This window comes from Cynocephalus volans, chromosome X, assembly GCF_027409185.1.
Source record: "Cynocephalus volans isolate mCynVol1 chromosome X, mCynVol1.pri, whole genome shotgun sequence".
NCBI lineage: Eukaryota > Metazoa > Chordata > Mammalia > Dermoptera > Cynocephalidae > Cynocephalus > Cynocephalus volans.
This window is the reverse complement of record NC_084478.1, coordinates 101,871,494-101,891,824: the sequence shown is the minus strand read 5'-3', so window position 1 is coordinate 101,891,824 and position 20,331 is coordinate 101,871,494.

The window sequence follows — 20,331 nt, the reverse complement described above, 5'->3', positions numbered from 1 at the left end:
CGTGATTGTAAGAAAACTCAAAGAGATAAGAAAAGACTCAATAGGGCCGAGCCCATGGTGCACTCGGGAGAGTGCGGCGCTGGGAGCGCAGCGACGCTCCTGCTGCAGGTTCGGATCCTATATAGAAATGGCCGGTGCACTCACTGGCTGAGTGCTGGTCACAATAAAGACCAAACAAACAAACAAACAAACAAAAAAAAAAAAAAAAAAGAAAAGACTCAATAGAGAACACAATGAAACAAGAAAAAATATCCAGAATATGAAAGAAGAAATTTACAAAGAGATTAATACCTTAAAAAGGAATGTAGCAGAACTCCTAAAACTGATTTACTCAATTAAATAAAAAACACAATAGCGAGCTTGAGCAACAGGCTAGAGCAAGCAGAAGAAAGAATTTCAGATCTCCACAATGGTCTTTTTGAAATAACCCAGGTGGACAAAATTTTTAAAAACGAATTTTAAAAAATGAAGAATATCTAAGAAAGCTAGCAGACAACCTCAAGTACACAAACATCCAACTAATGAGAATTCCTATTTTAGCTCCCACTTATGAGTGAGAATATATGGTATTTCTTTTTCTGTGCCTGGTGTATTTCACTTAATATGATTTTCTCTAAGATCATCCATGTTACTGAAAATGGAAATATTTCACTCTTTTTTATGGCAGAGTAATATTCCATTGTGTATATACACCACATTTTCCTTATCTAGTCATCTGATAATGGACAACTAAGAAATAGTAAACATATAAATAAAACAAAGATACAACATTCACAATAATACATTGAACTTTCAAAGGAGAACTTAGGTTATTGGAAGCTGGGGGGGAGGTGGAATGGGTAAAGGGCCATGAATAGCGATAACAGTGTACATTATTGAATATGATAATTATTCTGATTTTAGCATCACATATTGCACGTGAGTATTGATACTCAACTCTTTATCAATATGTACAATTATCTATGTTTTGTACAATTATCTATGATATGTACAATTATCTGTTATGTACAATTATCTATGATATGTACAATTATCTATGTTATGTACAATTATCTATGATATGTACAATTATCTATGTTACAATAAAAAGAAAGAAATAATGGGTATTTTATGAGGAGAGGGGAAAGGAAAAGATACTGAAAATCTACTCAAGGAAATAATAACAGAAAACTTCCCAGGTGTAGGGAGAGACACAGACCTTCAGATCCAGAAAGCCCAAAGATACCCAAATGGATTCAATCCCAAAAGGTCCTCTCTAACACACGTTGTAGTGAAACTGGTAAAGCTCATGGACAAAGAGAGAATTCTAAAATTAGCAAGAAAAACTATCAAGTCACCAATAAAGTAGCCCCCATCAGAATAACAGCAGACTTCTCAACTGAAACTCTATCAGCCAGAAGAAAATGAGATGATATATTCAAAATACTAAAAGAAAAAAATTGTCAGCCAAGAATTACATACCCAGCAAGGCTACCCTTCAGAAATGAGGAAGAAATAACATATTTCACAAACAAAAATTGTGGGTATTCACCACCATATGACCAGCCATACAAGAAACTCTCAAAGGAGTCCTGCATCTGGAATCAAAAAAATGAGAGTCACAATCACAGATACACAAGGAAGAGCAAAACCTGCCATTAAAAAAAAATGTAGAAGGAAAAAGAGAAAGAAGCTAAATCATGCCATGTCAAAAGTCCAACTAACAATGAAGACAAAAAAATAAAAGGGGGAAAAGGGAAAAAAAGATATTTAAAACATCTAAAGAAAAAGCAATAAAATGACAGGAGTAAAATAATACCTGTCAATAAAAGCCTTAAATGTAAATGGATTAACTCCCCTCTCAAAACACACAGACTGACTGATTAGATTAAAAAGCTAGGCCAAAGTAGATGCTATCCTCAAAAGACTCACCTACCTGTAAAGACACACACAGACTAAAAGTGAGCGGATGGAAAAAGATATACCATGCAAATGGAAACCAAAAACGAGAAGGAGTAGCTATTCTTATATCTGATCAAATGGACCTCAAACCAAAAACTATAAAAAGAGACAAAGAAGGCCATTATATAATGATAAAGGGATCTATCTAGCGAGAAGACATAACAATCATAAATAGGTATGCACCCAACACTGGAGCACCCAGATATATAAAGCAAACACTCATAGACCTGAAGAAAGAGAAAGAACCTAAAATGATAATAGTGAGTGACCTGAACACGCCTTTCACAGTATTAGGCAGACCTTCCAGGCAACAAATCAACAAAGAAGCACAGGATTTAAACCACACCTTTGACCAACTGGACCTGGCAGATATCTACAGACCATTTCATCCAACAACTACAGAATATACATTCTTCTCATCAGCACATGGAACATTCTCCAGGACAGACCATATGTTAGGTCACAAACCAAGTTTCAGTAAATTTAAAATAATCAAAATCATTCCAAGTATCTTTTCAGACCATAATGGATTAAAACTAGATATTAATAACAATCAAAACTCTGGAAACTATACAAGTGCATGGAAACTGAACTACAGGTTCCTGAGTGACCTATGGGGCCAAGAAGAAATTAAACAGGAAATGAAAAAATATCTTGAAACTAACAAAAATAAAGATACTTCATAAAAAAAAGAATAGAAAGACTTCAAATACACGACCTAATGCTACACCTCAAAGAACTAGAAAAACTATGACAAACCAATCTCAAGAGGAGTAGATAGAAAGAAATAATTAAGATCAGAGCAGAAATAAATAAAAAAGAGACCCCAAAAAACAATACAAAGGTTCAATGTAACAAAACTTGTTTTTTTGAGAACCATCAACTAGATTAACAAAAACAAAACAAGTGAGAGAGAGAAGACCCAAATAACAAAATTCAGAAACAAAAAGGAAACATCACAACTGATGCCACAAAATATGAAGAATCACTAAAGAAAATTGTAAACAACTGTACACCAATGAATATGAAAACCTGGAAAAATGTATAAATTCCTGGACACATACAAAAGTACAAAGACGGAACCAAGAAGAAGTAGAAAACCTGACAAACCAATAACAAGCAACAAGATTGAAGGAGCAATCAGCAACAACAAAGAAAAGCCAAGGATTGGATGGCTTCACAGCTTAATTCTATCGAAACATTAAAGAGGAATTAATACCAGACCAAGATACAACAAAAAAAGAAAAGTGTGCACCAATATCATTGATGAACATAGATGCAAAAATCCTCAACACAATATTAGCAATCAGAATACAGCAACATATCAAAAAAATTATACACCATGATCAAGTGGAATTCATCCCAGGGAAGCAAGTATGTTTCAAAATACACAAGTCAATAAGTGTGATACACCACATCAACAAAACCAGGGACAAAAACCATATGATTATCTCAATAGATGCAGAGAAAGAATTCAACAAAATTCAACATCCAAAAATCTCAACAAAATAAAAGCCATATATGGCAAACCAATCTCTAAAATCATCCTGATTGTGAAAATAACATTAAGGACAGGAACAAAACAAGGATGCCTACTCTCATCACTCCTATTTAACATAGTACTGGAAGTACCAGCCAGAACCATCAGACACGAGAAAGAAATAAAGGACATTCAGGTTGGAAAGCACAAAGTAAAATAGTCCCTTTTGCAGGTAACATAATCTTATATACAGAAAATCCTAAAGACTCTACCAAAAATTCTTAGAGCTAATTAACAATTTCAGGAATGTTACAGCAAACAAAATCAAAACTCCAGTAAGTAATTAGCAGGGAAAGAAATCAAGAAAGCAATCTTATTTACCATAGTCACCAAAAAATAAATACACAGGAATCAACTTAACCAAGGAGTTAAAAGGCCTTTACTGTCAGAACTACAAAACATTACCAAAAGAAATTAAAGAGGGAACTAATAGGTGGAAAAACATACCCTGCTTTTGGATTGGAAGTAATAACTTTGTGGAAATGTCCATTCTACCCAAAGCAATCTACAGATTCAATGCAATCCCCATCAAAATACCAAAGACATTCTTCACAGAAACAGAAAAAATAATCCCCAAATTCATATGGAACAACAAAAGACCACAAATAAACAAAGCAATCCTGAGCAAATAAAAATAAGGCCAGAGACATACCACTTCCTGACTTCAAGTAATATTACAAAGCTATTGTAATCAAAACAACATGCTCCTGACAAAAAGAAAAAAAGAAAAAAATAGACACTTGGGCCAGTGGAAGAGAATAGAAAGTCTGGTAATCAACCCCACATACTTACAGCCAACTGATCTTTGACAAAGGCAACTAGAACATGCATTGGGGAAAAGACTGCTTCTTCAATAAATGGCGCTGGGAAAATTAGATAGCCATATGCAGAAGAATGAAAGTGGACCTGTACCTCTCACCATATACCAAAATCAAGTCAAAATGGATAAAGACTTAAATAGAAGACCTGAAACCACAACATTACTAAATGAAACATAGAGGAAGCACTCCAGGAATTAGTAGTGGGCAAAGACTTTATGAATAAGAGCCCAAAAGCACAAGCAACAAAAGAAAAAAAAAAGACAAATGGGATTATATTAATCTAAAAAGCTTCTGCACAACAAGTAATCCACAGAGCAGAAAGACAACTTACAGAATGGGAGAAAATACTTGCAAAGTACACATCTGGCAAGGGATTAATATCTTGAATACATAAGGAACTCAAAAAACTACACAGTAAAGAAACTAATAATCCAGAGTAACCATTATTCTTTTAGAAGGAGAAAAGAAATCTACAGTAATTAGAGGGGGGGGGAGGAGGGAGGAAGTTGGGGAAGGGGAGAGATTGGACAAGAGACATAAAGAATAATTATGATTTGTAACAATACATATGCTAGTAATATTGATTTGATCAACATATCTCAATGTTGAACCCAAAAGTATGTATAATCAATTTTGATTCAATAAATAAAATAAATTTTAAAAAAAGAAAAATAAAGAAAATCCTTAATATACATTTTTTGAAAATTAGAAATTACATTAAAATATTGGGTTCTATTTTAAACTATTCTACTATTACATATTTTAGGAGATTGTATCTTAAAAAATTCTATTTCATAAACTTAAAAAAAATAAAGTGTGGATAAAGAAAAAAACCCTAATAATCCAATTAAAAAATGGGCAAAGGTGATGAATAGAATTTTTCAAAGGAAGACAAACAAATGGTCAGCAGGTTCATGAAAAAAATGCTCAACATCACTAATCATCAGAGAAAGGCAAATCAAAACTACATTGAGGTATCATCAGTTAGACCAGCCATTATTAAAAAGACTGAGAATAACAAATGCTGGGGAGGATATGGGGAAAGGGGAACTTTTCTACACTGTTGGTTGGACCATAAATTAGTATAGCCATTTTAGAAAACAGCATAGAGTTTTCTCAAACAACTGCAAATAGAGCTGACATATGATCCCACAATCCCACTACTGGGTATATATCCAAAGGGATGGAAATCGTCATGTCGAAGGGACACCTGCACTCTCATGTTCATTGCAACTCTGTTTACAATAGCCAAAATATGGAACCAACCTAAAGTCCATCAATAGAAGAGTGGATAAGCAAAATGTGGTATATATACACAATGGAATACTACTCAGCCATAAAAAAGAATGAAATTCTGCCATTTGCAGCAACATGGATGAGCCTGGAGAAAATTATGTTAAGTGAAATAAGCCAGACACAGAAAGAGAAACACCACATATCCTCACTCATAACTGAGTGCTAGGATGGAAGGAAGGAAGGAAGAAAAGAGACCACAATAATACCTTGAACTTTCAAAATGAGAGAACAAACCTAAGGATATTATGGATGGGTGGAGGGGGAGAAAGGGAGGGGAAGATACTAGAGATGGGGGGACGGTGGGAGGGGTTTGGGAAGTGATTGGTCAGGTAAGGGGCATAAGGAATAATTACGATTTGTAATAATGAGTATTATAATTTTTTTAAAAGTTAATACAAATCTTACCGTGAACTTTTTGAAGTATCCTCGTATTAGGATGTATGGTCATGTCCTATCTTGAATATCTCGATGATATAAGATTTGACATTTCCTAGCGTGATGGGGAAAGTTACTTATTGATTATTTTCACTCATGTGAGTTCCCCTTACTGTCTTTCTATCTCAATGCCATGTGAGTGGTTTAGTGTTACGAGAGAGGATGAGGTGGAATTGGGAGGGTACTCAGTGAAAGGAAGAGTCGACACCAGTTGACGATCCACTGGAGAGAGCTCCTTTATTAGGCAGCACACGCACATATATATAGGGCTTTAAAGGAAGGCTGATTGGCTTAAAATACAATCCCTACTTAGCATACCGCATGGGGCTTGGGGTGGGTGTGGCCGAGAAGGATCAGGGTGTGATCCCTTGGGGCATTTGGGTTCTTACATTCCTCCCTTTTTCTTGTTTTAGGAAAGGGGACGTTGAAGTCATTGAGCTACTTCCTGCTGAACTGGGGCATTGTGGGGGGGGGCAAAGGGAGGAAGGTACATAAATACCCATTATGAAACCCCAAAGGAGGGTGGAGAAACAAGTAATTTCAAAAGGGGAAAAGTCCATATACGTTCCTTGAAGCCACAAGTCGAATATGCACCGGTTCCATTCTTCGTAGTTGGAGACTGGAGGGGGGAGCCAGGCATCGGTGGCGAGGGCGTGTAGGAATGCGTTTCCTCTGTAAGGTGGTGTCTCTTCGGCATCGGCTGAGGTGCTCATGAGATGAGGCGGGGGTTCATCGGTACCTAGAAGCTGGTAGTTTCTAAGCAAAAGCTGGTTAAAGGCCTGATTAGAGATTTTTCCCACTTGGGTTTGAAGAAACCTAATGATGCAGGGCAAGAAAAGGCAGGTTATGAGGATAATGATTAGAGGTCCCAAAATGGGCCAAATCCAAGTTAGGATAGGGTTTAAGATAAAAGAAGAAAAGGGGGTAGAACTGGATGTGGTTCGTAGGCTGGAAGCTAAGTTGGTGAGTTTGATGATGTTTGTTTCTACTACACCAGATACATTGATATAATAACAGCATTCTTCCCTAAGGAAGATGCAAGTACCTCCTTTTCCTGCAGGGAGGAGGTCTAGTGCTCTATGGTTTTGGAGGGTGACCTGAGCTAAAGAGGTGATCTTTCTCTGTAGAGAGGAAAGAGATTCGGCAGTGGAAGTCAGAGCCCCTTCAAGTTTAGCATTGATGTCTTTGACTGCCCATAAACTGTGTCCTAAGGCTCCTCCCGACAGGCCGGCTCCGACTGCTGATGTTGTTAGGGAAATACCAACCATGATCGGGAGGAAGGTGGCCCTTTTTTTACCTTGAGAGGGGATGAAGAAGATGGAACAGTTCTGAACTGGTGTACAGAGTGAGTTGAGGGACGATGGTGACAAGAAGGCATGGGGCAGTAAGATTAGGCAGGATGGAGGTAGAGAGGGTTCCATTGCACCAGAAGAAAGAGCCTGGTGGGGCGACGCTGTGGTTATAAATGGTTGAGGAAGGGAAGCGTTTAAGGGGACGGCCGCCAGGAGCGGTCGCATGAGAGAAAACAATTTCCGGGAGAGAGAGAGAAAGATGAGTGTTTCAGAAATGATCTGTTGCCAGGTGTAAATGGGTGACCCTGGGGAGCTAGCAGAGGGGCCTGAAAGCTCCCTGGGTGAAATGAAAAGAACAGGAGAAGGCCAAGGAGAAGGTTCTTGTTATTGGAGTTCTCGGTGACCGAGGGTTGATCCTGAGTGTAAGGCTTCAGTCTGGAAATATGAATCCATGGAGTAACATGATTACCTGGCAGGGCAAGTTTAGCAGCAGTTGGAGTGCAAAGGATGACAGGACATGGGCCTTCCCACTTAGGGGTTAGGGGGGTTTTGGGTTCCAGGGAAGTGTAGAATACTAATTGGCCTGGGCTGAGTGAAAGGTTATTTTTGGAAAGTGATGGATCTGGAAGTAGCCAGTCCTGGTACTTACATAATTTGGTGCGAAGGTGGGAGAGCAAGGGTAAGGCCATGGTGGGTGGTATGGGTCCTTCAGTTGCTGTGATCCCCAGGGGTAGGAGGGGCCTACCATACATGACTTCAAAAGGGGAAAGATTGGAGGGCCTTTTTGGGAGAGCTCTGGTCTTGAGTAGAGTGAGAGGTAGAAGATGGACCCAATCAAGGTGTAATTCCAGAGACAATTTAGTTAGTATGTCCTTTAAGGTTCTGTTGGTTCTCTCTACCTTTCCAGATGCCTGAGGTCGGTAAGGGCAATGTAGGTGCCAGGGGAGAGAGAGTGACTGGGAGAGTATTTGTATTATCTGGGTGGTAAATTCAGGTCCATTGTCAGATTGAATGGAAGTAGGCATCCCAAATCGTGGGATGATTTGGGAAAGGAGAGTCTGGGCTATGGTGGAGGCCTTTTTATTGGATGTTGGGAATGCCTCCACCCATCCTGAAAAGGTATCAACAAACACCAAGAGGTATTTGAGGCGCCGGACGGAAGGCATGTGTGTAAAATCGACTTGCCAGTCGGCTGCGGATGTGAGACCTCTGGCCTGGTGGGAGGGGTATGGCCCAGGTTTGAGAGGGGTGTTAAGATTGGTATGCTGGCAGATTGTGCATGAGGAGGAGATTTTTCGTAAGAGGGCTTTGTCAGATGGGGTGATTGAGAAGAAGGCCTGTAAAAACTGGGATAAAGCTTGGGGGCTAGAGTAAAACAGGTCATGGAGCAAGCGAACGAGAGAGGACTTATCATCATTAGGTGGTTGGGGCTGAGAGGGTGTCTGTGAACCCTGGGAGCTGTAAGGAAGAATGGGAAGTTGGTTTTGTGTCTGTGGGTGCCGTGCCGCAGTGCGTGCGACGAGGTGAGCCTTACAATTCCCGCGAGTGATTGGGGAATCATCCCTCTGGTGGGATCTGCAATGAATGACTCCTAATTTACAAGGTAAATGGGATGCCTCAATTAATGTGGAGATTAAAGCTGAGTTGGTGATTGTGTTACCCTTGGTGTTAAGCAGACCGCGTTCTTTCCATATGGCGGCATGAGAGAAGTATATGAAAGACATATTTGGAGTCAGTGTATAAGTTAAGAGTTCTTCCTTCAGCTAGAACGCAGGCTCGCGTGGCAGCAATAAGTTCAGCCTGCTGGTTGGTAGTACCCCTGGGTAAAGGTTGGGCCTCTATAACCGAATTAAGGGAGACTATGGCATAACCTGCGTAATGAGTGTTTCCTTCCTTGAATGAGGATCCATCCATGAACCATGCGAGATCAGAGTGAGACAGGGGCCCCTCAGTGATGGAAGAGCGGTAAGGTATGAAATCCTGAAGGCTTTCTACGCAGCTGTGCAAAGGGGTGTTGGGGGAATCTGGTATAGGCAGTAGAGTAGCCTGGTTTAGGGGTGGGCAGGTATTGAAGGATAGGGCAGGATTTTCCAGAAACGAGGATAGGAGGGTTAGGATTCTGGAAGGTGGGAGGGAGTGGAGAGCCTTATAGGTAAGGAGGTCCTTAAGGTGATGTGGTGAGAGAATGGTAAGAGGTGCCCCAAATGTTAATTTGGATGCCTCCTTATGCAGCAACTGCCCCACTGCTAGGGCTCTTAGACAGGGTGCCCAGCCTTGTACAGTGGGGTCTAACTCTTTTGATAGGTATGCTACAGGGGCAAAGAAGGGGCCGTAATTCTGTCCTAGGACGCCTAGAGCTTGTCCCACATTTTCATGAACATAGATGAAAAAGGGTTTAGTTAGATCAGGGAGATGAAGTGCAGGGGCCGTTAGAAGGGCCTGCCGAAGCTTGAGAAAAGGGTGCTGAGGTGAGAAAAGTAAAGGTTCTTCAGGAGGACCCTTACTCATACTATAGAGAGGTCGGGCTAGCAAAGAGAAATTGGGGATCCATGCTCTGAAATATCCGGCTAGACCCAGGAAAGATAGGATTTCTGTTTTGGTTTTGGGGATGGGCAGGTCAGTAAGAAGCTGTTTCCTGTCCAGGGTGATTTCCTTCTTTCCCGGGGAGAGGAGAAAACCAAGGTAGGTTACAGACGGCAAGGAGATTTGGGCTTTGGCGGGGGACACTCAATATCCCTTACCCGCTAGGAAGTTAAGCAAATGGGCAGTGTCAGCTTGGGATTGTTCCCATAAAGGACTGCATAGAAGGAGATCGTCCACATATTGTAATAAGGTGGACTCTGGATGGTTTAAGTGAAAAGATTTGAGGTCCTGTGCTAGGGTCTGCCCGAAAATATGAGGGCTATCCCGAAATCCCTGTGGCAGGACCATCCAAGTGAGTTGTTCGGAGTGGCGGGAATGGGGGTCGGTCCATGTGAAGACAAAAGTGTCCTGAGTGCCGGTGTCCAGAGGTATGGAAAAGAAGGCATCCTTTAAGTCCAAAACCGAGAAATGAGTAGAGGTCGCTGGGACCTTGGAAAGAAGAGTGTATGGATTTGATACAAGAGGATGAATGGGAATGACAGCGGCATTAACAAGACGGAGATCTTGGACGAGACGAAAGGCGCCATTAGGTTTTTTTACAGCAAGTATGGGAGTATTGAAAGGGGAGTGAGTGGGACGGAGATACCCCTTTTTTAATAGGTCCTGAATGATGGGACTTAACCCAAGGAGGGCTGCTGTGGTTAATGGATACTGAGCCTGGCAAATATATTTGGAGGGGTCTTTTAGTTTTATGTGTACAGGGGAACACTGGGCCAGAGCGGGGCTGGCAGTGTCCCAAACTGTGGGGTTAACAGGGTGCATCAGGATGGGTAAGGACTTTTTTGGAGGGGTGGAATTAGTAGGATCTTGGGCTTGAACTAGCGCTAGGAGGAAGGAAACGGGGGAAGAGGAAGAGGACAGGGGCAAGGTAATAGAGACTTGAAGCCGTGATAGAATGTCCCGACCCAACAAGAGGATGGGGCATTGTGGTATGACTAGAAAGGAATGGAAGAAAACGGATTGAGTGCCTTGAAGGCAGCAGGTTAAAAGAAGGGTTTTTTGGGGAAAGATTTGTTTACCTTCTACCCTGACTATAGGAGAGCTGCTGGAGGTGGTGGGGCCTTTACATTCCCTTAAGACTGAAAAGGTGGCTCCAGTGTCCAGGAGGAAAGATATTGGGTGGCTGTCCACAACCATGGATACCCTGGGCTCCTGCTTTGTTATAAAGATGGTCAGGAAGGGCCCAAGGCTCCGTCGGTCCTCCTTAGCGAGGCCCACCATAGGTGGTGTCCACGGTTCGGGGGACTGTGGGGCAATTGGTCCCTCACTCCTTCGGGCGAGGGGGCAATCAGATCCCCAATGTCCCTTCTTTTTGCATTTTGGACAAGGAGTGGTGGGTGGCGTGGGGGTGGGGCAAGCCTTTGCCCAATGCCCTTCCTTTCCACATTTAAAGAAGGCTCTAGGTGGAGGCTTAGAGGTGGAGGCTGTGGGAGGGCGCCCAGGGGGTTTGATAAGCTGGGCCAACATCTGGAAGTTGGCGTGGTCGGATTTTTGTTTTCAACGTTCTTTTTCCTCCTCCTGATTATGAAAAACCTTGAAGGCCACTGACAGGATTTCGGTCTGAGAGGTTGCAGGACCCTGCTCTAATTTTTTAAGTTTAGTTTTAATGTCGGGGTAGGATTGGGCCAGGAAATAGGTCATAAGGACATGCCGGCCATCTTCTGAGTTGGGGTCTAAGTTAGTGTATTGTTGAAAGGCCTGAGTTACAATTTCTTGAATTTTTTGGAAATTGACGACCTTGCGAGCTGATTTTTTGAGGCCAATTATTAAGCAAGAGGCAAAACGGTCTCGAGCCTGGATTCCCTGGGCTGTGTTATAATTCCAATTAGGTTCCTGTTCTGGGACTGCTTGGGGGCCTGGCAGGTGATTCGGATTGGTACGATGGGTGTCAGTGGCATGGGTTTGGGCTATATCCCAGACCCTGCGGCGTTCCTCGGGGAGGAGGGTATTGGCTAGGAGCATGAAGATGTCATGATGTGTGAGGCTGTAGGCCTGCAGGATCCATTGGAATTCTTTAATGTAGGTGGTAGGGTCGGTAGAGAAAGAGCCTAGTCTTTTTTCTAATTCTGTAAGGTCAGCTAGGGAAAAGGGAACATGGACCCTAACTACTCCTTCAGCCCCAGCTACCTCACATAGTGGGGCGATTGTTAAAGGGGCGGGGGGAGGTCCTCGGGAATGGGTGAAAGGGGGGCTTAGTGGGTCAGGAGTAGGTGAGGGTAAAGACGGGGGAGTGGATGGCCCAGGAGGTGCAGAAGGTGACACAGATGACGGGTGAGGAGGAGCGGACGCCGGAGGCACTGGGGGAGGAGGAGGTCGGTAGGGTGGGGATTCATCAGCAGGGTCGAAGGTGGAAGAATCGAGGGGTGACTGTGAAGATGGTTTACAGGCTAAAAGGACTTGAGAGGGAGCACAGGAGGAGCAGAGGGTGGGGTTCTGAGCCAAGAGGTGAAAAGCCTCGATGTAGGGGATCTCCTTCCATTTTTTTAGGCGCTGGCAGTAAAGAGGTCTCATAGAATGTTAGGATCTAGTGTGCCGTCAGGGGGCCATGTGTTTTGATTATCTAAAGGATAATAAGGCCAATCTTGTGTAAGGCATTGAAGTGGATAGTCCCCTAGGGAGGAGGAGGAAGCGCCCATTCTGGTCTCTTAATGGGAATTTAGACAGAAATCGGACAGAGATTTAGTGATAGGACAGATCCTTCGGCCGGTTGGGAAAGGCGGGATCCTAGAGGGCGTCCCCAGTAGGTCATGTCAGTCCCGGCAGGTTCAGGTATGAACCAGGAGGAGAGAAGGGAGGTGTGGGTCGTCACTCAGACCTCCACTTCTCTAGGGCAAAAGCCTGGTGCCTGAAGGAACCTAGCGCCAGGATTTTCTGGTAAGTCCCGGACCTGGGAAGTGGAGAGAAGAGAGTGGTGGACAGGAGGGTGAAGGAGAGAACAGAATGGGGCTTTTAACCTCCAAAAATGAAAGTAAAAGTTTACCGGGGCTTTGGAACCTGTTACAGTTTGGGAATTTATGGTGGTCGTGAAGACCGTGGTGGGGTGGGGTATGGGTATTAGGGGCCACCAGACGGTCACGGCTAGGCTCCCTGTAGTAGCCTGAAAAAGGGCTGGTGCGCTTTAGGAAAGGGGGCTTACCTAATGATGAGCCGGTTGTGAGTGGAAGGAGCCAGCGCCGAAAAGAATGGACGAGGGTGGACCGTCAATGGTGAGTGTTGGAAGGGAGGCTGGTGCTGAAGGAATGGAGTTCCCGAGGGGTGACTTGGAAAGTGCTGCTGCTGTGATTCGAAAAGTGTTACAGCTCGAGGGAGCCCTGAGGGGCGACTTGGAAGATGTTGCCAATGCGATCGGAAAAGTGTCACGGCTCGAGAGAAGCTCCGTCCCGGGTTTCGGCACCAAATGAAAGGAAGAGTCGACACCAGTTGACGATCCACTGGAGAGAGCTCCTTTATTAGGCAGCACATGCACATATATATAGGGATTTAAGGGAAGGTTGATTGGCTTAAAATACAATCCCTACTTAGCATACCGCATGGGGCTTGGGGTGGGTGTGGCTGAGAAGGATCAGGGTGTGATCCCTTGGGGCATTTGGGTTCTTACACTCAGAACTGCTAATAACATTCATTCATTCAACAAATATTTAGTGAGTATCTACTGTGTACCAGGCACTGTTCTAGAGCTTGGGATATTTCAATTAACAAAACATAATCCCTACCTTCATAAAATTTTTCTTCCATTGGACCTTGGTAAAAACATATCTTTCTCTGTCTCAGTCTCGTACTCTGTCCAAGACACTATGAAATTAAGAAAATATTTTAATATTCTCTTTGCCAAGAGTTTCTGCCCTTCTTTAATTTACCTCTAAAGCCCTAAAAGGTCATGTCTAAAGTAGAGGATAGATCCTGCTGGCCTTTCATTATCTTCTAATGCCAGACTTCCAGATTTCTGCAAAAGCCTGTTCCCTAAAAGCAGAATTGTAAATTTTCTTCTGTTATTTTGGTCAGAGAACATATTTTCTATGATCTTAATCTTTCTAAATGTATTAAGACTTGTTTTGTAGCCCAAAATTTAAAATAATATGTTTTAATTTTATTTTTATTAGCATATTCATTATTACAAATCGTAATTATGCTTTATGACCAATCACTTCCCAAACCCCTCCTACCGTCCCCCCATCTCTAGTATCCTTAGGTTTGTTCTCTCCTTTAGAAAGTTCAATGCATTATTGTGGTCTTTTTCTTTCTTTCCTTCTTTCTTTCTCTTTTTCTCTCTTTCTCTCTCTCTCTCTTTCTTTCTTTCCACCCAGTTATGAGTGAAAACATGTGGTGTTTCTCTTTCTGTGTCTGGTTTATTTCACTTAACATGATTTTTGGTTGTTATATCTTCTTCCCCCCCACCGTTTGTGTGTGTGTGTGTGTGTGTGTGTGTGTGTGTGTGTGAATTTATATATTAATTTTTAGCTCCCACCAATAAGTGAGAACATGTGGTATTTCTCTTTCTGTGCCTGACTTGTTTCACTTAATATAATTCTCTCAAGGTCCATCCATGTTGTTGCAAATGGCAGTATTTCATTCATTTTTATAGCTGAGTAGTATTCCATTGTGTAGATGTACCACATTTTCCACATCCACTCATCTGATGATGGACATTTGGGAAGTTGATACGACAAGCAAACAGAAAGGACATTGTTGAGGGGGAGGGGGGGAGGGAGAAGGGAGGGAGGATTTGGTGATGGGGAGCAATAATCAGCCACAATGTATATCGACAAAATAAAATTTAAAAAAAAAAAACATGATTTTTGCCAGGCTCATCCATGTTGCTGCGAATGATAGAATTTCAATCTTTTTCATGGCTGAGAAGAGATATGAGAACATTTTCTATGACCTTAGTCTTTTTAAATGAATCAAAACTTGTTTTGTGGCCAAAAATAAAAATAATAATAATTAATTAAAATTTTTTTAAAAAGACAAAATCAGACATAACTTGTTCATTCTTGTTGCTGACTAAAATAATAACAGTAACCAGTATGGTGCTTACTATGTGCCAGGTAGTTATCTTAATTTTTTTGCATATAAAAAATTATTTAATCCTCACAATTACCTGGGGGGGGTACTATTATTAAGCTTCTTATTCTACAAATCAAGAAACTGAGGCAGAGAAAGGTTAAGTAACTTGTCCAAGTGTTCATAGATGATTTGACATCAGGCTTAAAATCTAGATCATCCATCTCCAGAAACTGCTCTTAACCAGTGCACTAATGCTTCTATGCCATGTCTAGGAACATCATCACTTGAGAATTCAATACCGAAGAAATCTTCCTGAGGCACTCATAACAAACAGTGACAGTTTTCTCTCACAATATTGACCAGGTTGGCTAACTACTTCTGTGAACTGCTAACCTAATAACTGGCACTGTCTCCATCATACCATTTACTCTGAAACTAAAGCCACTAACTTCAGCCTTAAGAGTTCCTCACGTTATTCAATTTCTCATTGTTTTCTTTCCATCTCATTCTTTCTCTCATATTTCTTTTCTTTTATATATACATATATATATACATATAAAAGAAAATATAATCTAATTATATATATTCATAAATTCCTTTGTGTATGCATACTACCTTCCTTTTCAGCTCTCATTCTCTCCCCCAACATTCACCCTGAAATTCACATAACTAACTTTTTGGAAATGCTGAAATAAGGCTATTTCTAGAGTAGCAATTTTCGAGTAACTTTTATTTTTTTCTAATTGGTGCAGACTTTCAAAGTTAATAAGAAAATTAAATTAGCTATTCATGAATATGGTGATATTTCAAGAGCTGCATTGTCCTCCTTCTGATGAATTTCTATTAATTCATTACAGCTACAGGAGGACAGCATCAAATAACTTTTAGAAATTTTATTCTTTATAGTCTTTTTATAAATTGATTATGCACATTCATGGGGCACAAAGCTGACCTTCACCACCTGTGCAGCCAGGAAGAAAATTCATTCTTTAAAATGAATTCAAAAGGAATATAGTCCCGGTTTCCTCAATCTCAGAATTTAATGAGTTTTTATTTTTCACTGAAAAGGCCATCAGTTCATTAAGGACAGTAACAACACCCTATACTTTTTGCCTTCTCTATCACAGTGCCAAATGGATAGAAGGGACTCAATATCCATTTGTTTTCAAATTAATTAAAAATCAAAGATTAGCACTATTAGTTCCAGCCAAGATAGAGTAAGTTAGTTGTACCTCTTCCACTGATTACAACTAAACCTCTAGACAAAATATAAAAATCAGCTACAAGAAGGTAAATTTTTCTCCTGTTAACTTGTTTAAAATATTCTGGTAGGTAGAATGGTACCCAAAGATGTCCATGCACTAATCCCAGGAACCTGTGAACATGCTGTATTTCATGGCAAAAGGGACAGTGTAGATATAATTAAGATTAAAGCTACAGTCAGATAGAGTAAGAAAGAGAAGTCAGAGAGATTCAAACTGTGAGGAGACTCCATGTGCCCTTGCTGGAGAGGGGCATGTGAAAAGCCTGAGAAGGAATGTGCGCAGCCTCTAGAAGCTGGCCGCAGCTGACAGTGAGCAAGGAAAAGGGGACCTCTGTACTCCAGTTATACAGAAATATGTTTGGCCAATAACTCAAACATATTTGAAAGCAGATTTTTCCCCAGATCCTCCAATAAGGAGCTAATACAGCTCTGCCAACACTTAATTTCGGGTTTGTGAGGTCATGAGAAAAAGACTCAGCTGAGCAATGCTGTGCCTGGTCTTCTTTTTATTTTATTTTAATGGTTATGCATATTCATGGGGTACAAAGCTGACCATTGCCACTTGTGCCCAAGATGTGATGGCCAGATCAATCCTATCAGCATGCCCTTTACCACAAATTGCAATTAGTCCCAGTCTCCCCCACCCAATTAATCCCTGACCTCCCTCTCCCTCCCTATCCCACCCTATTCCGCAAACCTACCTATGCTCTCTCCCACTACAAGCCCAACACACCACTTCTTTCCTTCTCTTTTAGCTCCCACTTATGACTGAGGATACGTGGCATTTCTCCCTATGTGCCTGGCTTATTTCACTCAACATGATTTTCTCCAAGTTCATCCATGTTCCTGCGAATGGCAGAATTTCATCCTTTATTATGGCAGAGTAGTATTCTGTGGTGTATATATACCACATTTTCCTTATCCAGTTGTCCTTTGATGGACATTTAGGTTGGTTCCATGCCCTGCCTATTGTAAACAGAGCTGTGATGAACATGAGAGTGGAGGTATCTCTTTGACATGATGATTCTATTCCTTTGGGTATACACCAACAAGTGAGAATCCTGGATCATATGGAAGATCTATCTGTAGTTGTTTGAGAAACCTCCATACTGTTTTCCATAGTGGTTGTACTAATTTACAGTCCCACCAACAGTGTAGGAGCATTCCCTTCTCTCCACATCCTTGCCAGCTTTTGTAATTCTCAGTCTTTCTGATTATATTCGGTTTAACTGAGGTGAGGTGATATCTTAATGTGGTTTTAATTTGCATTTCCCTGATGATTAGTGATGTTGAGCAGTTTTTTAAGTGTCTGTTGGCCATTTGTCTTCCTTTGCCCAGTTTTTAAAGTGGGGTACTTGTTTTTTTACTATGTAATTGCTTGAGTTCCTTGTATATTCTTGATATTAATCCCTTGTCAGATGTATAGTTTGCAAAAATTTTCTACCACTCCGTAGGTTGCTGTTTAGCTCTGTTGATTGTTTCCATTGCTGTTCAGAAGCTTTTTACTTTGATATAGTCTCATTTGTTTATTTTTTTCTTTTGTTGCTTGTGCTTTTGGGTGCTTATTCATAAATTCTGTGCCCAGTCCTAGTTCCTGAAGTGTTTCCCCTATATTTTCCCTTAGTAGTTTTACAATTTTATGTCTTATATTTAAGTCTTTAATCAATTTTGAGTTGATTTTGGTATACGGTGAGAGGTTCAGGTCAAGTTTCATTCTTCTGCATATGGATATCCAACTTTCCTAGTAACACTTATTGAAGAGGCAATCTTTGCCCTAAAGTATTTTTGTGTCAGCTTTGTCAAATATCAATCGCCTGTAAGTATGGGGTTGATTTTGGGTTCTCTGTTTTGTTCCACTGATCCAAGTGTCTATTTTTATGCCAGTACCATGCTGTTTTGATTACTATACCTTTGTATTATAATTTGAAGTGAGGTAGTGCTATGACTCTGGCTTTATTTTTTGTTGTTGTTTGCTGAGGATTGCTTCTGCTGTTTGGGGTCTTTTGTTTTTCCATATGAATGTTTGGATTGCTTTTTCTATTTCTGTGTAGAATGTCATTTGTATTTTCATGGTGATTGCAGTAAATCTGTAGGTTGCTTTGGGTAGTATGGACTTTTTCACAATATTAATTCTTCTGATCCAAGAGAATGTCTTTCCATCTTTTTGTGTCTTTAATTTCTTTCAGTAGTGGTTTATAGTTTTCATTGTAGAGATCTTTCACCTCCTTGGTTAAATTGATGCCTAGGTATATTATTTTTTTGGTGACTATTGTAAATGGGCCTAGTTTCTTGATTTCCCTTTCTGTTAGCTCATTATTGGAGAATATTAATGCAACTGATTTGGAGGTGTTGATTTTGTATACTGCAACATTATTGAAATTATTAAACAGTTGTATGAGTTTTTTTGATAGAGACTTTAGGTTTTTCTCTACTTAGGTTCATGTCATCTGCATATAGGCAAAGTTTGACTTTGTCTTTTCCAATCTGGAAGCACTTTATTTCTTTCTCTTGCCTGATTGTTCTGGCTAGTACTTCCAGTACTGTGTTAAATAGGAGTGGTGAGAGTAGGCATCCTTGTTTTGTTCCTGTTCTTAAGGGAAAAGCCTTCAGTTTTTCCCAATTCAGGATGATATTGTCAGTGGCCTTGTTGTAGATGGCTTTTATTGTGTTGAGATACTTTCCCTCTATACCTAATTTGTTGAGAGTCTTTATCAGGAAGGGAGGTTGAATTTTGTCAAATGCTTTTTCAGCATCTATTAAGATAATCATATGGTTTTTGTCCTTGATTTTGTTGATGTGATGTATCACATTTATTGAAGTGCACATGTTGAACCATCCTTTCATTTCTGGGATGAATCCCACTTGATCATGGTGTATAATTTTTTTTATGTGTTGCTGTAATCTGACTGCTAGTATTTTATAGAGGAATTTTGTGTCTATGTTCATCAGAGACATTGGTCTGTGGTTTCTTTTTTTGTTGTATCTTTGTCTGCTTTTGGTATTAAGGTGATGCTTGCCTCACAGAATGAGTTGGGAGAGTGGCCTCTGTTTCAATTTTTTGGAATAGTTTGAAGACAATTGGTATGAATTCATCTTTAAATGTCTGGTAAAATTCAGCAGTAAAGCTATCTGATTCTAGGCTTTTCTTTGTTGGAAGATTGCTGTTTACTGCTTAAATCTCATTGCTTGTTATTGATCTGTTAAGGTTTTCTGTGTCTTCTTAGTTCAGTCTTGGTAGTTTGTATGTGTCCATAAATTTATCCATTTCCTCCAGGTTTTCAAATTTATTGGTATGTTATTGTTTATAACAGTCTCTAATGATTTTTTGTATTTCTGTGGAATAAGTTGCAATGTCTCCTTTTTAATTGTTTTTGTTGTTATTTCTCTCCCTCTTTCTCTCTCTCTCTCATTTGTTAACCCAGATAGTGGTTTGTCTATTTTGTTTATCTTCTCAAAAAAACAACTTTTTGTTTCATTGATCTTTTGTATTATTTTTGTGGGTTTCTATATTAGTTATTTATGCACTATTTGTAATTATTTCTTTCCATCTACTAAATTTGGGATTGGATTGTTCTTGTTTCTCTAGTTCTTTCAGATATAGAGTTAGGCTGTTTACTTAAAATCTTTCAATTTTTTTGATGTAAGCATTTATTGTAATAAACTTCTCTCTTAGTACTGCTTTTGCAGTATACCACATGTTTTGATATAATGTATCTGTATTTTCATTGCTTCCTAGAAAGTTTTTGACCTCCTATTTAATTTCTTCTTAGACCCATATATCATTAAGTAGAATGTTGTTTTATTTCCATGTATTTGTACAGTTTTGAGTTTCACTTGTTATTAATTTCTAGTTTTAATCCATGTTGTCTGAAAAGTTAGTTGAGATGATGTGAATTTTTTTGAAGATCTTGAGACTTGATTTGTGATCTAACATGTGGTCTGTTTTGGAGAATGTTCCATGTGCTGTTGAGAAGAATGGATATTCTGTAATTGTTGGATGAAATGGTCTGTAGATATCTAGCAGGTCCAATTGGTCTAAAGTATAGTTTAAATCCTGTGTTACTCTGTTGATTTGTTGCCTGGATGATTTGTCTA